Source organism: Triticum urartu, chromosome 2, assembly GCF_003073215.2.
Source record: "Triticum urartu cultivar G1812 chromosome 2, Tu2.1, whole genome shotgun sequence".
NCBI lineage: Eukaryota > Viridiplantae > Streptophyta > Magnoliopsida > Poales > Poaceae > Triticum > Triticum urartu.
In genome coordinates, this window is record NC_053023.1 from 546548167 (window position 1) to 546570288 (window position 22122).

Sequence of the window (22122 nt, forward strand, 5' to 3'; positions counted from 1 at the left end):
TTGGACTCGCAGGATACTACCGGAGGTTCGTTGAAAATTTGAAAATTGCAAAACCTATGACGGAGTTGTTGAAGAAGGATACAAAGTTCAAATGGTCTGAAGAATGTGAGGCCAGTTTCTAGGAGTTGAAGAAACGTTTGGTTACATCGCCGGTGTTGATTCTACCAGATCAACGCAAGGATTATGAAGCATATTGCGACGCTTCACGTCGAGGACTTGGAGCAGTGCTTATGCAGGAGGGAAGAGTTGTTTCATATGCCTCACGACAGCTTAAGCCCCATGAATTGAATTATGCTACACACGACTTGGAGTTAGCAGTCGTAGTGCACGCATTAAAGACGTGGAGACATTTTCACAACGGAAACCACTGTGAGGTGTATGCTACGTCTTGAGCTTGCGTTGGTTTTCCCCGAAGAGGAAGGGATGATGCAGCAGAGTAGCGTAAGTATTTCCCTCAGTTTTTGAGAACCAAGGTATCAATCCAGTAGGAGGCCACACGCAAGTCCCTCGTACCTACACAACACAAAGAGCTCAACGCAACCAACGCGATTAGGGGTTGTCAATCCCTTCACGGTCACTTACGGAAGTGAGATCCGATAAATAACATTTTTGGTATTTTTGATATAAAGATGCAAAGTGAAAAGTAAAAGGCAAAGTAAAAACAAAACAAGATTAAAGTGATGGAGATTGATATGATGAGAATAGACCCAGGGGCCATAGGTTTCACTAGTGGCTTCTCTCGAGAGCATAAGTTTTCTACGGTGGGTGAACAAATTACTGTTGAGCAATTGACAGAATTGAGCATAGTTATGAGAATATCTAGGCATGATCATGTATATAGGCATCACATCCGTGACAAGTAGATCGAAACGATTCTGCATCTACTACCATTACTCCACTCATCGACCGCTATCCAGCATGCATCTAGAGTATTAAGTTAAAAACAGAGTAACACTTTAAGCAAGATGACATGATGTAGAGAGAAATTCATGCAATATGAAATAAACCCCATCTTGTTATCCTCGATGGCAACGATACAATACGTGTCTTGCTGCCCCTTCTGTCACTGGGAAAGAACACCGCAAGATCGAACCCAAAGCTAAGCACTTCTCCCATGGCAAGAACTACCAATCTAGTTGGCCAAACCAAACGGATAATTCGAAGAGACTTGCAAAGATAACCAATCATACATAAAAGAATTCAGAGAAGATTCAAATATTGTTCATAGATAGACTTGATCATAAACCCACAATTCATCGGTCTCAACAAACACACCGCAAAAGAAGAAGATTAAATCAAATAGATCTCCACAAGAGAGGGGGAGAACATTGTATTGAGATCCAAAAAGAGAGAAGCCATCTAGCTACAAACTATGGACCCGAAGGTCTGAGGTAAACTACTCACACTTCATCGGAGGGGCTATGATGTTGTAGAAGCCCTCCGTGATGACGGCCCTCTCCGGCGGAGCTCCGGAATAGGCCCCAAGATGGGATCTCGTGGATACAGAAAGTTGCGGCGGTGGAATTAGGTTTTTGGCTCCTGTTCTGATTGTTTGGGGGTACGTGGGTATATATAGGAGGAAGGAGTACATCGGTGGAGCACCGAGGGGCCCACGAGGCAGGGGGTGCGCCCTGTAGGGGGGGGGCTACCCTCGTGACCGCCTCCGGTACTTCTTGGAGTAGGGTCCAAGTCTCTTGGGTCTTATCCGAGAAGAAAATCACGTTCCAAAAAGGATTTTTTCTGTTTGGACTCCGTTTGATATTCTGTTTCTTCGAAACACTGAAATAGGCAAAAAACAACAATTCTGGGCTGGGCCTCCGGTTAATAGGTTAGTCCCAAAAATAATATAAAAGTGGAAAATAAAGCCCAATATAGTCCAAAATAGTAGATAATATAGCATGGAGCAATCAAAAATTATAGATACGTTGGAGACGTATCAGTGTACACAGATCACAAAAGTCTGAAATACATCTTCACGCAGAAGGAGTTGAATCTCAGGCAAAGGTGATGGTTGGAGCTCATCAAGGATTATGATATGAGATTACATTATCATCCCGGAAAGGCTAACGTAGTAGGTGACACATTGAGCCGCAAGAGCCATGTCAACACACTAATAACCGGAGAGTTACCAAAGGAGTTAGCCGAGGATCTTCGTGAGCTATGTTTGGAGATAGTTCCGAGAGGCTATGTAGTAGCATTGGAGATTCAGTCTACTCTGATGGATAAGATCAGAGAAGCTCACAAGACCAACAAGGAGATTGCCACATTAAAGGAGAAGATGAGCAAGGGAAAAGTTAAAGGATTTCGTGAGGATGAACACGATACCTTATGGTTTGAAGACCGCGTTTATGTGCCTAATGACCCGGAGATCAGGAAGCTAATTCTGCAAGAGGCCCATGATTCGCCGTACTCGATTCACCCAGGAAATACCAAGATGTATTTGGATTTGAAAGACACTTTCTGGTGGACCGGAATGAAGAAGGATATTGCAGAGTATGTAGCAGTTTGTGATGTATGTCAGAGAGTAAAGGCAGAGCATCAGAAGCCAGCAGGATTGCTACAGCCATTGCCGATACCCGAATGGAAATGGGATAATCTAGGCATGGATTTTATCACGGGATTACCCAGGACCCGTTCTGGCTATGACTCGATATGGGTTGTAGTCGATCGCTTGACGAAGGTAGCTCATTTCATCCCAGTGAAGACCACTTACACCAGTGCTAAGTTGGCAAAGATATACATGACCAGGATCGTATGTCTGCATGGAGTTCCGAAAAGCATTGTATCAGATAGAGGAACCCAATTTACCTCAAAGTTTTGGAATCAGTTGCACGAAACTTTGGGTACCAGGCTAGAGTTCAGTACAACTTTTCATCCGCAGACCGATGGACAGACCGAGAGAGTCAATCAGATTTTGGAGGATATGCTGAGAGCTTGGCGCTAGATTATGGATCTAGTTGGGATGACAACTTGCCATATGCGGAGTTCTCTTACAACAATAGTTATCAATCCAGTTTGAAGATGGCCCCTTTTGAAGCCTTGTATGGAACAAGGTGCCGAACACCATTGTCGTGGGACGAAATTGGAGACCGCTAGTTGTTTGGACCAGATTTGATTAAGGAGTCTGAACAGAAGGTGAAATTGATTCGCGATAGGCTCAAGGTAGCCCAGTCCAGGCAGAAGAGCTATGCAGATTCTAAACTGTGACGCCCGGATAATCAAGCTACAGTCACCTCTGCTAATGATGCCACGTCACCTCGATTACTATTGCTAATCTCGCATTAGTTCAAAACCGATTCAAATTCAAATTCAAAATAAAGGCAAACCTCAAAAAATTTCAAATATTAAAACCAAAATGTTTGGGTTGTACCAGTTAATGCATAGGTGATTAGGGTGAAGAAACCACATTTTTATAAAATATTTAAATGCACTAAAGTGAATAAACAGTAGCAAAAACAACTAATTTAATAGATTTTGAAAAATAAAAATATATTATACTAATTTATTTTGGGTCCAAACTAGGTTTGGCAGTGGCCTATTTTGATGATACTAAGTTAGGTGCTAACTTGGTATTTTAAAGAAACTAAAATAATTAGGAACTAAATAGAAAACAGAAAGGTTTTCAAAGAAAAGGAAAATACAAAAGAAAATAAAATTAGCTGGGCAAAGCCCCTGGCCCAACTGGGCCGAAGCTCACCTACACGCTACTTAACCCACCCCACACCCCAGCCCAAAAACAAACAAAAAAACCACCGACACTACAGGAACACCCCCAACCTCTCTCTCCCTCACCCGTTTGGATCGGGGGTGAGCCCGCGCCCGTCGCTCCCACATCGCCGCCCGGCACGCCGGCGCCGCTGCTGCACCATCGTCGCCGGACGCCACCGTCCGTCCTCACCTTCCTCCACCGCGCCGGATCGCCATCCCCTGTCGTCCACCTCGCGACGCCGCCCACCGGCCACCGACCCCGCCGCCTCCCTGCGCTCTCCGCCGAACCCCCCTGTGAGCCCTCCATCGATCCCCCTCTGCCCCGACCGAGTCCACCGCCGTAGGACGTCGTAGCCGTCGCGCCGGAGCTCTGCTCGGTGCGCCCCTGACCGTGTTCCCCTGTCTGTGCGCGCTCGTCGCGCCCGCGCGGACCTCCTCCCGCCGCGGCCCGTGCACCACTGGCCACGCACGGCTGCACCCGGCGTTGCTCGTCGCCCGTTGACCGCGTTCGTGCCTCCCGCCCGGCGGCGCCCACGCCTCCCAGCTCGCGCTAGCTGCCGCGGTGCTTCGACCTCACCGTTGCTGCATGCTGCTGCTGCGCCGCTGGCCGCCATCGGCACCCGACAGCGCCTTGCCCTCGCCCTCGCCCGGCAGACCCCGTGTTGCTGCTGCTTGCTATCGCCGCCGCCTGCCCGCCCCGGTTGCCACTGCCCCGCCGCAGCCGTTGGCTCAAGCCGAGGCCGCCAGCGCCCCCCGCCCCTCTGCCCCTTCCGCCCGCCGTCGTGGCTCGAGGCCAACGGCGTTTAATCGCCGTCCTAATAGACCGTTAGCACTAATTGCGCTATTAGCCCTCCTGGTGAGCCACTAACACGTGGGGCCACCCTCGCTAATTAATTAGGTGGCTAAATAAACCTCTTTTAATCTATCTGTCATTGACAGTCGGGCCCCACCACTTGTTTAAGATTTAAGATAATTTGTAAAAGGTTAAACTCTGTTAAAACAGGCTCCCTCTATGACGGGTGGGCCCCCTGGTCGGTTTGACTAGTCAACGTCCACAGTTGACTGCTGACTGGCAGTCAACTGGGACCCACTGTCAGCCTCACACACAAATAGCTGGGTACACTCTCTGTGTGCCTGTAGCAATTTGACCTTTTTTTAATTAAAAATAAATAGGAAAATGAATTAAAACTTTAAAAATTAATATAAAATAATCCGTAACTCCGATGGAAAACTTTGTACATGAAAGTTGCTCAGAATGACGAGACGAATCCGGATACGTAGCCCGTTTGTCCGTCACACGCCCCTAGCATAGCAAACATGCAACTTTCCCCCTCCGATTCATTTGTCCGAAAACACGAAACACCGGGGATATTTTCCCGGATGTTTCCCCCCTTCACCGGTATCACCTCATACGGCGTTAGGTCACCCCTAGCACCGCGCATTGCCATGTTATGCTTTGTGTTGCTTTGTTTGCTCTGTTATTTATTGTGTTCCCCCTCCATTACTTCTTTCCGGTAGACCCCGAGGCCACTGCCGGTACCCCCGATCGACTACGGTGTTGACGACCCCTACTTGCCAGAGCAACCAGGAAAGCCCCCCCTTTGATCACCAGATATCGCCTACTCTTCTCTATACTGCTTGCATTAGAGTAGTGTAGCATGTTGCTGCTTTCCGCTATTCCTATCCTGATGCATAGCCTGTCCTTGCTACTACTATTGTTACCATTACCTGCTATCCTACTGCTTAGTATAGGATGCTAGTGTTCCATCAGTGGCCCTACACTCTTGTCCGTCTGCCATGCTATACTACTGGGCCTTGATCACTTCGGGAGGTGATCACGGGCAAATACTATATACTTTACACAGTTACATTACCTGTGGTACTGTTCGGAGTTGGGGGCTGAAGGGGCAGGTGGCTCCATCCCGGTAGAGGTGGGCCTGGGTTCCTGACGGCCCCCGACTGTTACTTTGTGGCGGAGCGACATGGCAGGTTGAGACCACCTAGGAGAGAGGTGGGCCTGGCCCTGGTCTGTGTTCGCGGATACTTAACACGTTTAACGAGATCTTGGTATTTGATCTGAGTCTGGCTACTGGCCTATACGCACTAACCATCTACGCGGGGACAGTTATGGGCACTCGACGTCGTGGTATCAGCCAAAGCCTTCGTGACGTCAGCGACTGAGTGGCGCGCGCCTTATTGGACCGTAAGCCTGCTCTTGTATTAAGGGGCTAGTTCTGCTTCCGGCCGCGTACGCAACGTGCAGGTGTGCAACGGGCGATGGGCCCAGACCCCTGCGCCATAGGATTTAGACCGGCGTGCTGACCTCTCTGTTGTGCCTAGGTAGGGCTGCGACGTGTTGATCTTCCGAGGCCGGGCATGACCCAGGAAAGTGTGTCCGACCAAATGGGATCGAGCGTGTTGGGATATGTGGTGCACCCCTGCAGGGAAGTTAATCTATTCGAATAGCCGTGATCTTCGGTAACAGGACGACTTGGAGTTGTACCTTGACCTTATGACAGCAAGAACCGGATACTTAATAAAACACACCCTTCCAAGTGCCAGATACAACCGGTGATCGCTCTCTCACAGGGCGACGAGGGGAGGATCATCGGTTAGGATTATGCTATGTGATGATACTTGGAGGACTTCAGTCTACTCTCTTCTACATGCTGCAAGACGGGGGCTGCCAGAAGTGTTGTCTTCGAAAGGACTAGCTATCCCCCCTTATCCCGGCTTTCTGCAGTTCAGTCCACATATAATAGCCTTATTCCAGTTGATACCAATGCATACATATGTAGTATAGCTCCTTGCTTGCGAGTACTTTGGATGAGTACTCACGGTTGCTTTCTCCTTCTTTTCCCCCTATCCCTTCTACCTGGTTGTCGCAATCAGATGTTGGAGCCCAGGAGCTAGACGCCACCGTCGACGACGACTACTACTACTCGGGAGGTGCCTACTACTACGTGCAGCCCGCTGACGGCGACCAGGAGTAGTTTAGGAGGATCCCAGGCAGGAGGCCTGCGCCTCTTTCGATCTGTATCCCTGTTTGTGCTAACCTTCTTAAGGCAAACTTGTTTAACTTATGTCTGTACTCAGATATTGTTGCTTCCGCTGACTCGTCTATGATCGAGCTCTTGTATTCGAGCCCTCGAGGCCCCTGGCTTGTAATATGATGCTTGTATGACTTATTTTATTTGTAGAGTTGTGTTGTGATATCTTCCCGTGAGTCCCTGATCTTGATCGTACACGTTTGCGTGTATGATTAGTGTACGATTAAATCAGGGGCGTCACATAAACTCAAGGAGATAGTTTACGAAGCCGGAAATAGAGTTTATCTTCGTGTATCTCCACTTCGAGGAGTTAAGCGCTTTGGAGTTAAGGGAAAGTTAGCGCCACGTTTCGTGAGACCATACGAAGTTTTGGAACGCATGGGAGAAGTTGCTTATAAATTAGAATTACCTGAGGGATTGTCGGGAGTTCACGACGTGTTCCACGTTTCCCAGTTGAAGAAGTGTCATGCAGAAATGGCGGATATACCGCTGAGAGATACAGTGCCGCTGGAAGCGATTCAGTTGGATAGTGATTTGACCTATGATGAGAAACCAGTCAAGATTCTCGAGTATGCCAGCCGAGTCACCCGCAACAAGGTTATCAAGTTTTGCAAAGTTCAGTGGAGCCACCACACCGAGGATGAAGCCACCTGGGAGCGAGAGGAAGATCTGCTGAAGGACCACCCTCACCTATTTTCTAGCCAACCCGAATCTCGAGGGCGAGATTCATCTTAAGGGGGGTAGGTTTGTAACATCCCAAATTCTCAATTTGGAATGTTATACATTAGATCATCACTGCATATCATATTTTATTTTGCTTTTGGCCGGATCCAAAAATTCTACGCAACTCAAGGACCCACGGAGAGAGTTGGGGGTTTCGTTATTTTCATATTTGAGCTTTCTCAAATTTTGAAGATAGGATCATTTGATTTTATTTATTTTATCTTCAATTATTTCCATTATAGAAATATAAGAGAGGGAATAAAATGACTTTCCCAAAATAAAGAAATATTGAGGATTTAATAAAAAAATCAAATAAGATTTTATTTTAGAGTTTTGGCTAGTTTTATTTGAATTTAGGAAAAACTGCACGTTTTTGAAAACTGCATTTCACGGCCAAGAAAATGTTCATCTCGTTCTAAATATTTTCATTTAGGAAGTGAAAATTGATTTTGGCATTTTTAGAATTTTATTTTATTTTCTAGAAATTTTTTTAGTTTCGGCGGAGTTGTTTAAAAAAATGTTCGCGCGCCAGATTGGGCCGAAGGCCCAGCCGAGCCGGGCCAAGCCCGCGCCGCCGCCGTCTCCCGCACCGGCTCGGGACCGGAGTCCCAAGCGAAGCCGCCCCCGCGGCCCGAGTCCGGGAGGAGCACGCCTCTCGAGGCCGACCCCGACCCGGCGCCCCTTCCCCAAGCTGCGCCACCCCCCTCTCATAAATACCCGCCGCCACCACCCCCCCCCGCCACCTCGCCCCGCCCCGCCTCCCACAGCCGCTGCTCGCCGCCTCTTGCCGCGCCGCTCGTCGCCGCTTGTCGCGCCCGCTGCCGCCGCCGACGCCCGCGCCGCCCGCCTCCGACGCCGCCCCACCCCGCCGGAGCCCGACGGGGTAGCCGCGCCATTCGCCGCCGGTTTTCCAAAGAAAACCGATCCGGTTTTTTTATTTTATTAGATCGGTTTTATCGGTTCTTTTAGTTAGTGAGCGTTCGCTCGTTCATTCATTTTAACGGACGTGTTCACCGTTTAGTTTCAGATAACAAACGTTCGTTCGTTAATCTGTTCGTCAGTTTTCTCTTTTTCTTGGATTTTCCGCGATTATTTCTGATCGCGATTTCTGATCCGATTTTCGTTTTAGTTTAACTTTTCGCTCGTTTATCGGAATCAGGCGATTCAAGCGCCTAGAGTTTTGTCTCGAAACCCTCTTTCCGTTTAACCAACTCAAACAAATTTTTGCTTCTGTAAAATTTGACTTAGGTCCAGATTAGTAATCGAAGCTTGTTTTCTTTCGCCGTTTGACTTTCGTTGTTTCGTTCGATTTGTTTCTTTTTGCAAACCGGGGTTCTTAAGTTGAACTTTCTGGTTAGATCTCTTATTTGAGTTTTACCTGTGCATTAGATGAGTACTTATTGTTTGCTTGTTTGTTTGTTTGCGTTAGAGTACCCGGAGTGCACCACTTGCTACTTTGAATCTCTAGGTTTCACGGATCATCAGCAAGGCAAGTAACACTTTGATCATACCTCTTACTACCTAGTTTTATTGCATTAGATCAATCCTCAAACAATTGCATGGTTAGGATCTGAATAAAGTGTGGGTTGGGAAGTAGACGAGGCAGCACCTATTACCTATTTTATTGTCAAACCCTGGGAGTTACTTCTACATTTGCTTATGCCATGCTATGCTTGTAGACGTGGATTGGGTTTGAGTGTGTCCATGACAGATGTGAGAATGTTAATTAATGGTACAACTTAAGGTGGCAACTTTAATACACATCTGGGTGGATTGAGGCACCTGGGTATTCCAGTGATTGCCTGTTTTCTTTATGGACCGCCACCCAGGCTCAAAGGGATCATGAGATTATTCATACTAGAAACTTCCGTGTGCAGCCACAAGCTACTATGGGCTCTAGCATAGTTGATTAAGTCGTGAGAACTCTTACAATGGTACACTAGCAGATGTAGGGCAAAATAGGTGTAACGGTCTACCCGATCGTAAGGTACTAGCGCTTCTGAAAGACTATGTCTCGGTCATCCGTTTCTCAAACACCATGTAGTGCGAGAATCCCAACGAAGGAGATCGAGTCTTGTGGGGAAAAGTGTGCAAACCTCTGCAGAGTGTATAAACTAATCATGATTAGCCGTGTCCCCGGTTATGGACGTCTTGAGTATCTAGTACTTGGATTATCATGTGAATCTCATCATGTGACTTTAATTAATTTTTTTAGGTTTTAATGATGATGTTTAATTGGGATTGAGAGGGTGTCTACGCTCTCAATGTTTAACAACTACCATGATAGTTAAATAAAATTTATTCCTTTGCAGTAGGGAAAAATTGGCTTTACGCAAAACTGTAACCATAGAGCTTTCCACTAGCCAAATATGCATGTAGTGATAGTATTATTTTGTTCTTGCTCTACTGTGTTACATTGCCAGCATATTCCATGTGCTGACCCATTTTCGGGCTGCAACATTCATGTTGCAGACTTTTCAGACGATGAGTAAGGAGCCTTAGGTCGTGGTTCTATACTCAGTGATGCCGTTGGAGTTGATGGACTCACTTATCTTCCAAGCCTTCCGCTGTTACCGTTATTAGATGGCCTTAAGCCATATTATTGGTAATAAGTTCTCTTTTGAGACACTCGATGTAATAAGTGTGTGATTGCTACTCTGTTATAAATCCTTCAAGTACTGTGCGTGTCAGCATTACTGATCAAGGGATGACACCGATGCACAGAGATCAGACTGTTTGAGGTCTGGTCGCTACATGAATTTTATAACTTATAACTAAGAATTACAATAAAATTAAATATAGTTTGAATAAACTAGATTTTCTACTTATTTCCTCCCAATAATGTGCGGGTTTCATAGTGGAATAATAATTATATGTAACAATAGAATCCTATTCACAAGGTGAAAAAGACTAAAGTGATTGCAAGCCTAAATGCAATAGCACGTCCTTGTCCTCAATTGTCACATCCAAGAATTTTCCCAAGACTTAATGTTAAAAACTAAATAAAAATAAAATTTTCAAAATGGATTGTGATTGCTTGTTATTAGTTAGAATTTAAATAGGAGTTTTTTTATTTTGGACTGAAATGTGGCTCAAATAAAACTTTTGTAATTATTAAGAACACTAAATTGTCATTTAGGGGTTATTTATAAAAACTAGAATTTGAGCTCACATAATGCTTGTGATCTTTGTTAGATATTCTGGGTTGGAAGTAATATTGGTAAACCCCTAGAATTTATTTGGAACCCCAAAGGCATTTGGAAATTAAATTGAACCCTAAAGGAATTTAGGGAATAAATTGATATATCAAAATAGGGTGACAAATTAAATATTTAATTTGGGCATAAAATTATTTTATTAAATGCTAGTTTGAGCCTATGATAAATTTTCCCCAAAATAATTGTAGTGAATTTGTTTTTTTGAATCAATTCAAAAATAAATTCGGTATATTTCATATAAGGCTATAATTTATTTAGCAGGAAATAATCCCCATAGGCCCTAGTTAAATCTTTAATCTTCTATTTGTATTATGAGTCGGCTTAGAGCAAGTTTGATTTGAAATAAATTAGAAATTCAAAACAAAAATCAAAACAAAAAAGAGAAAAAAATTAGAAAAAGAAATAAAAGGAAAATGAAAAGGAAAACAGTCTAGCCTACCGGCCCAGCTAGCTCGACCCAACAAAACCTAGCATGCAATGCAGCAGAAATAGCAACGACCCAACCCACCTAAGCCGACTAGCCGTACCGAACGTGGTAAAGTCCGTCGACCACTCCAACTCTGGAGTGGAGGCATGTGATGATTATAGGGAGCGGTGTGCCTGCCGTGCGAGGCAGAGGGCGTGGGAGGCGGAGGCGGCGACACATGCCTTGGACGAGGGAGTCATCCATGCACGGATCCTCTAGGTGCGGCAAATGAGGAGCACACAAGCCCTTGCCCGAGAGCAAAACCAAGGTGGTTTGTGCCATGGTCAGACTACCCCCAAAAGAGGAGAAGGAGGATTGTGACATGTCGGACAACTGCGATGAAGAGCAGATCCGGCTCGATCCATTTTATGTCATTAAAAGTGCGCTATATCGACTAGAGGGGGGTGAATAGGCGACTTTTACAAATTCGTCACTGAGGAAATTCAACTTGAGGAATTTCCTAAGTCACGAACTACTTGCAGCAGAATAAGTACTCGGGTGCATGCATAACACAGAAGCATCATAGTCATCATGATGAAACAAAACATACACAGAGCACAAGTAGCGTGTAAACAGGATAAGCAGGCTGAAGACAAAGTGACTAAAGAAATAGGATTGAGAAAATTGAGAAAGTCTTCAGTCAAAGTCTTCAAACAATAATGGTCAAGTTCATCAACACATGAATGAGGAAATGAAGGGGTTGAGGAAATAGAACTAGTAGCTTGGTGAAGACGATGATTTGGTAGACCAGTTCCAACTGCTGTGACAGTCGTACGTCTGGCTGGAGCGGTTAGGTATTTAAACCTGAGGACACACAGTCCTCACCACATTCTCCTTGCGCTAAGATCACACAGACCTCGCCCAGTCACTCGATGCAAGTATTCAGGTGACTTCCAAACCTTCACACTACTGGTTATTAACCGGATATGTGTCTCGGTCATGTCTACATAGTTCTCGAACCCGTAGGGTCCGCACGCTTAATGTTCGATGACGAATTGTATTATGAGTTATGTGTTTTGGTGACCAAAGATTGTTCGGAGTCCCAGATGAGATCACTGACATGACGAGGAGTCTCGAAATGGTCGAGAGGTAAAGATTGATATATTGGACGATAGTATTCGGACACCGGAATGGTTTCGGAGTGTTTCAGATATTTATCGGAGTACCGAGGGGTTAGCGGAACCCCCCGGGGAAAGTAATGGGCGAACATGGGCCATAGGGGAGAGAGAGGGCAGCCCACAAGGGGTGGCGCCCCACCCCCATGGGCAGTCTGAATTGGACAAGAGGAGGGGGCGCGGCTCCCCTTTCCTTCTCCCTCTCCCTCTCCTTCCCCCTTTCCCCCTCTGAAAGAAGGAAGGGGGTCGACTAGGACTAGGAGTCCAAGTCGGTCCCCACCCCCACTTGGCGCGCCCCTAGGGCCGGCCTCCTCCCTTTTCCTCCTTTATATACAGGGCAGGGGGCACCCCAAAGCACATCAATTGTTCTCTTAGCCGTGTGCGGTACCCCCCTCCATAGTTTACTCCTCCGGTCATATTGTCGTAGTGCTTAGGCGAATCCCTGCGTGAATCACATCACCATCACCGTCACCATGCCATCGTGCTGACGAAACTCTCCCTCGACACTTTGCTGGATCAAGAGTTCGAGGGACATCATCGAGCTGAACGTGCGCTGAACTCGGAGGTGTCATACGTTCGGTGCTTGATCGGTTGGATCGTGAAGACGATCGACTACATCAACCGCGTTAAGCTAACGCTTCTGCTTTCGATCTACGAGGGTACGTGGACACACTCTCCCCCTCTTGTTGCTATGCATCTCCTAGATAGATCTTGCGTGGTCGTAGGATTTTTTTTGAAATTGCATGCTACGTTCTCCTTCAGTGGCATCCGAGCCAGGTACATGCGTAGATGAAATGCACGAGTAGAACACAAAGAGTTGTGGGCGATCATAGTCATACTACTTACCACAAACGTCTTATTTTGATTCGGCAGTATTGTTGGATGAAGCGGCACGAACCAACCTTACATGACCACGTTCATGAGACCGGTTCCACCGACAGACATGCAACTTGTTTTGCATAAAGGTGGCTGGCGGGTGTCTGTTTCTCCAACTTTAGTTGAATCGAATTTTACTACGGTCGGTCCTTGTTGAAGGTTAAAACATCACACTTGACGAAAAATCGTTGTGGTTTTGATGCATAGGTAAGAACAGTTCTTACTAGAAGCCCGTAGCAGCCACGTAAAACTTGCAACAACAAAGTAGAGGACGTCTAACTTGTTTTTACAAGGCATGTTGTGATGTGATATGGTCAAGACATGATATGATATACGTTATTGTATGAGATGATCATGTTTTGTAAAAGTTATCGGCAACTAGCAGGAGCCTTATGGTTGTCGCTTCATTGTATGAAATGCAATTGCCATGTAATTGCTTTACTTTATCACTATGTGTTAGCGATAGTTGTAGAAGCAATAGTTGCCAAGACGATAATGACACTGCGATGGAGATCAAGGTGTCAAGCCAGTGACGATGGAGATCATGACAGTGCTTTGGAGATGGAGATCAAAGGCACAAGATGATGATGGCCATATCATGTCACATATTTTGATTGCATGTGATGTTTATCTTTTATGCATCTTATTTTGCTTAGTACGGCGGTAGCATTATAAGATGACCCCTCACTAAATTTCAAGGTACAAGTGTTTCCCTGTGTATGCACCGTCGTGACAGTTCGTCGTACCGAGACACCACTTGATGATCGGGTGTGATAAGCTCTACGTTCACATACAACGGGTGCAAGACAATTTTGCACATGCAGAATACTCGGGTTAAACTTGACGAGCCTAGCATGTACAGACATGGCCTTGGAACATTGAGACCGAAAGGTCGAACATGAATCATATAGTAGATATGATCAACATAGAGATGTTCACCATTGAAAACTACTCCATCTCACGTGATGATTGGACATTGTTTAGTTGATATGGATCACGTGATCATTTAGATGACTCGCGGGATGTCAATCTAAGTGGGAGTTCTTAAGTAATATGATTAATTAAACTTAAATCTATCATGAACTTAGTCCTGATAGTTTTTGCATATCTATGTTGTAGATCAATGGCCCGTGCTACCGGTCCCTTGAATTTTAATGCGTTCCTAGAGAAATCTAAGTTGAAAGATGATGGTAGAAACTACACGGACTGGGTGCATCATTTGTGGATTATCCTCATTGCTGCAGAGAAGAATTACGTCCTTGATGCACCGCTAGGTGCAAGGCCTACTGCAGGAGCAACTCCGGACGTTATGAACGTCTGGCAAGCTAAATCTGATGACTACTCGATAATTCAGTGTGTCATGCTTTACGGCTTAGAATCGGGACTTCAAAGACGTTTTGAACGTCATGGAGCATATGAGATGTTCCAGAAGTTGAAGTTAATATTTCAAGCAAATGCCCGAGTTGAGAGATATGAAGTCTCCAACAAGTTAATATTTCAAGAAAATCCTAATATGCTTGTTATGCAAGATTAATAATAAAAGTTCTTTTATGAGTGTGTTGAATACTATGATAAGTTTGATACTTGATAATTGTTTTGAGATATGGAGATGGTGATATTAAAGTCATGATAGATTGAGTAGTTGTGAATTTGAGAAATACTTGTGTTGAAGCTTGTGATTGCCGTAGCATGCACGTATGGTGAACCGTTATGTGATGAAGTCGGAGCATGATTTATTTATTGATTGTCTTCCTTATAAGTGGCGGTCGGGGACGAGCGATGGTCTTTTCCTACCAATCTATCCCCCTAGGAGCATGCGCGTAGTACTTTCTTTCGATAACTAATAGATTTTTGCAATAAGTATGTGAGTTCTTTATGACTAATGATGAGTCCATGGATTATACGCACTCTCACCCTTCCACCATTGCTAGCCTCTCTAGTACCGCGCAACTTTCGCCGGTACCATAAACCCACCATATACCTTCCTCAAAACAGCCACCATACCTACCTATTATGGCATTTCCATAGCCATTCCGAGATATATTGCCATGCAACTTTCCACCGTTCCTCTTATTATGACACGCTCCATCATTGTCATACTGCTTTGCATGATCATGTAGTTGACATAGTATTTGTGGCAAAGCCACCATTCATAATTCTTTCATACATGTCACTCATGAGTCATTGCACATCCCGGTACACCGCCGGAGTCATTCATATAGAGTCATATTTTGTTCTAAGAACTGAGTTGTAATTCTTGAGTTGTAAGTAAATAAAAGTGTGATGATCATCATTATTAGAGCATTGTCCCAGTGAGGAAAGGATGATGGAGACTATGATTCCCCCACAAGTCGGGATGAGACTCCGGACGAAAATAAATAAATAAAGAGGCCAAAGAAGCCCAAATAAAAAATAAAAAAAGAGGCCATAAAAAAGAGAGAAAAGGCCCAAATAAAATAAAAAATGAGAGAAAAAGAGAGAAGGGGCAATGCTACTATCCTTTAACCACACTTGTGCTTCAAAGTAGCACCTTGATCTTCATGATAGAGAGTCTCCTATGTTGTCACTTTCATATACTAGTGGGAATCTTTCATTATAGAACTTGGCTTGTATATTCCAATGATGGGCTTCCTCAAAATTCCCTAGGTCTTTGTGAGCAAGCGAGTTGGATGCACACCCACTAAGTTCTTTTTGTTGAGCTTTCATATACTTATAGCTCTAGTGCATCCGTTGCATGGCAATCCCTACTCACTCACATTGATATCTATTGATGGGCATCTCCATAGCCCGTTGATACACCTAGTTGATGTGAGACTATCTTCTCCTTTTTGTCTTCTCACAACCACCTTTCTATTCCACCTATAGTGCTATGTCCATGGCTCACGCTCATCTATTGCATGAAGATTGAAAAAGTTTGAGAACACCAAAAGTATGAAACAATTGCTTGGCTTGTCATTGGGGTTGTGCATGATTTAAATACTTTGTGTGGTGAAGATGGAGCATAGCCATACTATATAATTTTGTAGGGATAGCTTTCTTTGGCCATGTTATTTTGAGAAGACATGATTACTTGGTTAGTATGCTTGAAGTATTATTATTTTTATGTCAATATTGAACTTTTGTCTTGAATCTTATGGATCTGAATATTCTTGCCACAATAAAGAGAACTACATGGATAAATATGTTAGGTAGCATTCCACATCAAAAATTCTGTTTTTATCATTTACCTACTCGAGGACGAGCAGGAATTAAGCTTGGGGATGTTGATACGTCTCCAACGTATCTATAATTTTTGATTGTTCCATGCTATTATATTATCAACCTTGGATGTTTTATATGCATTTATATGCTATTTTATATGATTTTTGGGACTAACCTATTAACCTAGAGCCCAGTGCCAGTTTCTATTTTTTCCTTGTTTTAGGGTTTCGAAGAAAAGGAATATCAAACGGAGTCCAAACAGAATGAAACCTTCAGAAAAGTTATTTTTAAAAAGAAAGCAATACAGGAGACTTGGAGTGCACGTCAGGGGATCAACGAGGAAGCCACGAGGCAGGGGGCGCGCCCACCCCCTTGGGCGCGCCCTCCATCCTCGTGGGCCCCTCGTGGCTCCCCTGATGTATTTCTTCCACCTGTATATATATATCCATATACCCTAAAACTATCGGGGAGCACAATATATCAGGAGTTCTGCCGCCAGAAGCCTCCATAGCCATCGAAAACCAATCTAGACCCGTTCCAGCACCCTGCCGGAGGGGGCAATTCCTCTCCGGTGGCCATCTTCATCATCTCGGTGCTCTCCATGATGAGGAGGGAGTAGTTCTCCCTCGGGGCTGAGGGTATGTACCAGTAGCTATGTGTTTGATCTCTCTCTCTCGTGTTCTTGAGGTGGTACGATCTTGATGTATCGCGAGCTTGGCTATTATAGTTGGATCTTATCATGTTTCTCCCCCTCTACTCTCTTGTAATGGATTGAGTTTTCCCTTTGAAGTTATCTTATCGGATTGAGTCTTTAAAGATTTGAGAACACTTGATGTATGTCTTGCCGTGCGTATCTGTGGTGACAATGGGATATCACATGATTCACTTGATGTATGTTTTGGTGATCAACTTGCGGGTTCCGCACATGAACCTATGCATAGGGGTTGGCACACGTTTTCGTCGTGATTCTCCGGTAGAAACTTTGGGGCACTCTTTGAGGTTCTATGTGTTGGTTGAATAGATGAATCTGAGATTGTGTGATGCATATCGTATAATCATACCCACGGATACTTGAGGTGACATTGGAGTATCTAGGTGACATTAGGGTTTTGGTTGATTTGTGTCTTAAGGTGTTATTCTAGTATGAACTCTAGGGCTGTTTGTGACACTTATAGGAATAGCGCAATGGATTGATTGGAAAGAATAACTTTGAGGTGGTTTCGTACCCTACCATAATCTCTTCGTTTGTTCTCCACTATTAGTGACTTTGGAGTGACTATTTGTTGCATGTTGAGGGATAGTTATATGATCCAATTATGTTATTATTGTTGAGAGGACTTGCACTAGTGAAAAGTATGAACCCTAGGCCTTGTTTCAACGCATTGCCATACCGTTTACGCTCACTTTTATCATTAGTTACCTTGTTGTTTTTATATTTTCATATTACAAAAACCTTTATCTATTATCCATATACCACTTGTATCACCATCTCTTCGCCGAACTAGTGCACCTATAAAAGTTACCATTGTATTGGGTGTGTTGGGGACACAAGAGACTCTTTGTTTTTTGGTTGCAGGGTTGCTTGAGAGAGACCATCTTCATCCTACGCCTCCCACGGATTGATAAACCTTAGGTCATCCACTTGAGGGAAATTTGCTACTGTCCTACAAACCTCTGCACTTGGAGGCCCAACAACGTCTACAAGAAGAAGGTTGTGTAGTAGACATCACCCCTTTTGCTACTCCGGAATAGGAAAAAGGAGAGGGGAATCCTACTAGGACTAGGGAGTCCTAGAAGGACTCCCCACACTTGGCGCGCCCTTAGGGGGGCGGCCTCCTCCCCCCCTTCATATACGGAGGTGGGGGCACCCCAAAAGACACAACAAGTCTTCTCTTAGCCATGTGCGGTGCCCCCTCCACAGTTACACACCTCGGTCATATCGTCGTAGTGCTTAGGCGAAGCCCTGCGCCGGTAACTTCATCATCACTATCACCACGCCATCATCCTGACAGAACTCTCCCTCGTCCTCAACTGGATCAAAAGCTCGAGGGATGTCGTGGAGCTGAACGTGTGCTGAACACGGAGGTGCCGTACGTTCGGTACTAGGATCGGTTGAATCGCGAAGACGTTCCACTACATCAACCACGTTACTAAACGTTTCCGCTTTGGGTCTACGAGGGTACGTGGACACACTCTCCCCTCACGTTGCTATGCATCTCCTAGATAGATCTTACGTGATCATATGATTTTTTTTGAAATACTGCGTTCCCCAATAGTGGCATCCGAGCCAGATCTATGTGTAGATGTTATATGAACGAGTAGGACACAAAGAATTGTGGGCGATAAAAGTCATACTGCTTACCAGCAACATCTTACTTTTATTCGGTGGTATTGTTCGATGAAGCGGCCCGGACCGACATTAAATGACCACGTTCATGAGATGGGTTCTAAGGTTGGAAAAAGCGGTAGGCGTAAGCGAGGCGGTTGGCCTTCGCCTAGTGCCTAGGCGGAGCCTAAGCGCCCTAGGCGCGGCCTAGGCGGTAATATAGTTTTTACTCGTGGTGTATTTGTGATTATTATATGTGTGTTGATATTAGTTTAGGGCACATAAATAAGTTAATTACCGTCTACTGCCATTGGAATATAACCCGTTTGGCATATCAGTACAGTATGTTGCATGATTTCTTACTTGGGTAGGCAATTCCTTACTTGCCCTGCCTAGACCTCCATTTATGCCCTAGGCGAGGCGTTTGGCCATTGCCTAGCACCTAGGCGTGCCTAAGCGCCTCCTAGGCACTGCCTTTTCCAACAGAACTGACGTGCTTTGCACCCAGGTGGCTGGCGGGTGTCTGTTTCTCCAACTTTAATTGAATCGAGTTTGACTATGCCCAGTCCTTGTTGAAGGTTAAAACAGCACACTTGACAAAAAATCGTTGTGGTTTTTGATGCGTAGGTAAGAGCGGTTCTTGCTAGAAGCCCGTGGCAGCCACATAAAACTCGCAACAACAAAGTAGAGGACATCTAACTTGTTTTTGCAGGGCATGTTGTGATGTGATATGGTCAAGACGTGATGAGATATAAATTGTTGTATGAGATGATCATGTTTTGTAAAAGTTATCGGCAACTGGCAGGAGCCTTATGGTTGTCGCTTTATTGTATGAAATGCAATCGCCATGTAATTGCTTTACTTTATCACTAAGCGGTAGAGATAGTCGTAGAAGCAATAGTTGGCGAGACGACATCGATGCTATGATGGAGATCAAGGTGTCAAGCCGGTGACGATGGCGATCATGATGGTGCTTTGGAGATGGAGATCAAAAGGCACAAGATGATGATGGCCATATCATATCACTTATTTTGATTGCATGTGATCTTTATCCTTTATGCATCTTATTTTGCTTAGTACGGGGGTAGCATTATAAGATGACCCCTCACTAAATTTCAAGGTATAAGTGTTCTCCCTGAGTATGCACCGTTGGTACAGTTCGTCGTGCCGAGACACCACGTGATGATCGGGTGTGATAAGATCTACGTTCACATACAACGGATGCAAGCCAATTTTGCACATGCAGAATACTCGGGTTAAACTTGACGAGCCTAGCATATGCAGATATGGCCTTGGAACACTGAGACTGAAAGGTTGAACGTGAATCATACAGTACATATGATCAACATAGTGATGTTCGCCATTGAAAACTACTCCATCTCATGTGATGATCGGACATGGTTTAGTTGATATGGATCACGTGATCATTTAGATGACTAGGGATGTCTATCTAAGTGGGAGTTCTTAAGTAATATGATCAATTAAACTTTAATTTATCATGAACTTAGTACCTAATAGTATTTTCATATCTGTGTTGTTGTAGATCAATGTCCCGTGCTACCATTCCCTTGAATTTTAATGCGTTCCTAGAGAAAGCTAAGATGAAAGATGATGGTAGCAACTACACGGACTGGGTCCATAACTTGAGGATTATCTTCATTGCTACACAAAAGAATTACATCCTGGAAGCACCGCTAGGTGCAAAACCTGCTGCAGGAGCAACTCCAGATGTTATGAACGTCTGGCAGAGCAAAGCTGATGACTACTCGATAGTTCAGTGTGCCATGCTTTACGACTTAGAATCGGGACTTCAAAGACGTTTTGAACGTCATGGAGCATATGAGATGTTCCAAGAGTTGAAGTTAATATTTCAAGCAAATGCCCAAATTGAGAGATAAGAAGTCTCCAATAAGTTATATAGCTGCAAGATGGAGGAGAATAGTTCTGTCAGTGTACATATACTCAGAATGTCTGGGTACCACAACACTTGATGCTCCATGAAACCCAAGTCTGGACCTAAGCCTGAGACTGTGGAGGTAGAAATCAAGAAGGAGCATCAAGTGTTGATGGTTAACAAGACCACTAGTTTCAAGAAAAATGGCAAAGGGAAGAAGGGGAACTTCAAGAAGAACGGCAAGCAAGTTGATGCACAAGTGAAGAAACCCAAGTCTGGACCTAAGCCTGAGACTGAGTGCTTCTACTGCAAAGGGACTGGTCACTGGAAGCGGAACTGCCCCAAGTATTTGGAGGATAAGAAGGATGGCAAAGTGAAAGGTATATTTGATACACATGTTATTGATGTGTACCTTACTAATGCTCGTACTAGCGCCTGGGTATTTGATATTGGTTATGTTGCTCATATTTGCAACTCGAAACAGGGGATATGGATCAAACGAAGATTGGATAAGGACGAGATGACGATGCGCATGGGAAATGGTTCCAAAGTCGATGTGATCGCCGTCGGCACGCTACCTCTAAATCTACCGTCGGGATTAGTTTAGACCTAAATAATTGCTATTTGGTGCCAGCGTTGAGCATGAACATTATATCTGGATCTTGTTTGATGCGAGACGGTTATTCATTTAAATCAGAGAATAATGGTTGGTCTATTTATATGAGTAATATCTTTTATGGTCATGCACCCTTGATAAGTGGTCTATTTTTATTGAATCTCGATAGTAGTGATACACATATTCATAATGTTGAGGCCAAAAGATACAAGTTCAATAATGATAGTGCAAGTTATTTGTGGCACTGTCTTTTAGGTCATATTGGTGTAAAGCGCATGAAGAAACTCCATGTTGATGGGCTTTTGGAATCACTTAATTATGAATCACTTGATGCTTGCGAACCATGCCTCATGGGCAAGATGACTAAGACTCCGTTCTTCGGAACAATGGAGCGAGCATCTGACTTATTGGAAATATACATACTGATGTATGCGGTCCGCTGAGTGTTGAGGCTCGCGGCGGGTATTGTTATTTTCTGACCTTCACAGATGATTTGAGCAGATATGGGTATATCTACTTGATGAAACACAAGTCTGAAACATTTACAAAGTTCAAAGAATTTCAGAGTGAAGTGGAAAATCATCGTAACAAGAAAATAAAGTTTCTACGATCTGATTGTGGAGGTGAATATTTGAGTTACGAGTTTGGTCTTAATTTGAAACAATGTGGAATAGTTTCACAACTCACGCCACCTGGAACACCACAGCGTAATGGTGTGTCCGAACGTCTTAACCGTATTTTATTAGATATGGTGCGATCTATGATGTCTCTTACTGATTTACCGCTATTGTTTTGGGGTTATGCTTTAGAGACGGCTGCATTCACGTTAAATAGGGCACCATCTAAATCCGCTGAGACGACACCATATGAATTGTTGTTTGGCAAGAAACCTAAGATGTCGTTTCTTAAAGTTTTGGGCTACAATGCTT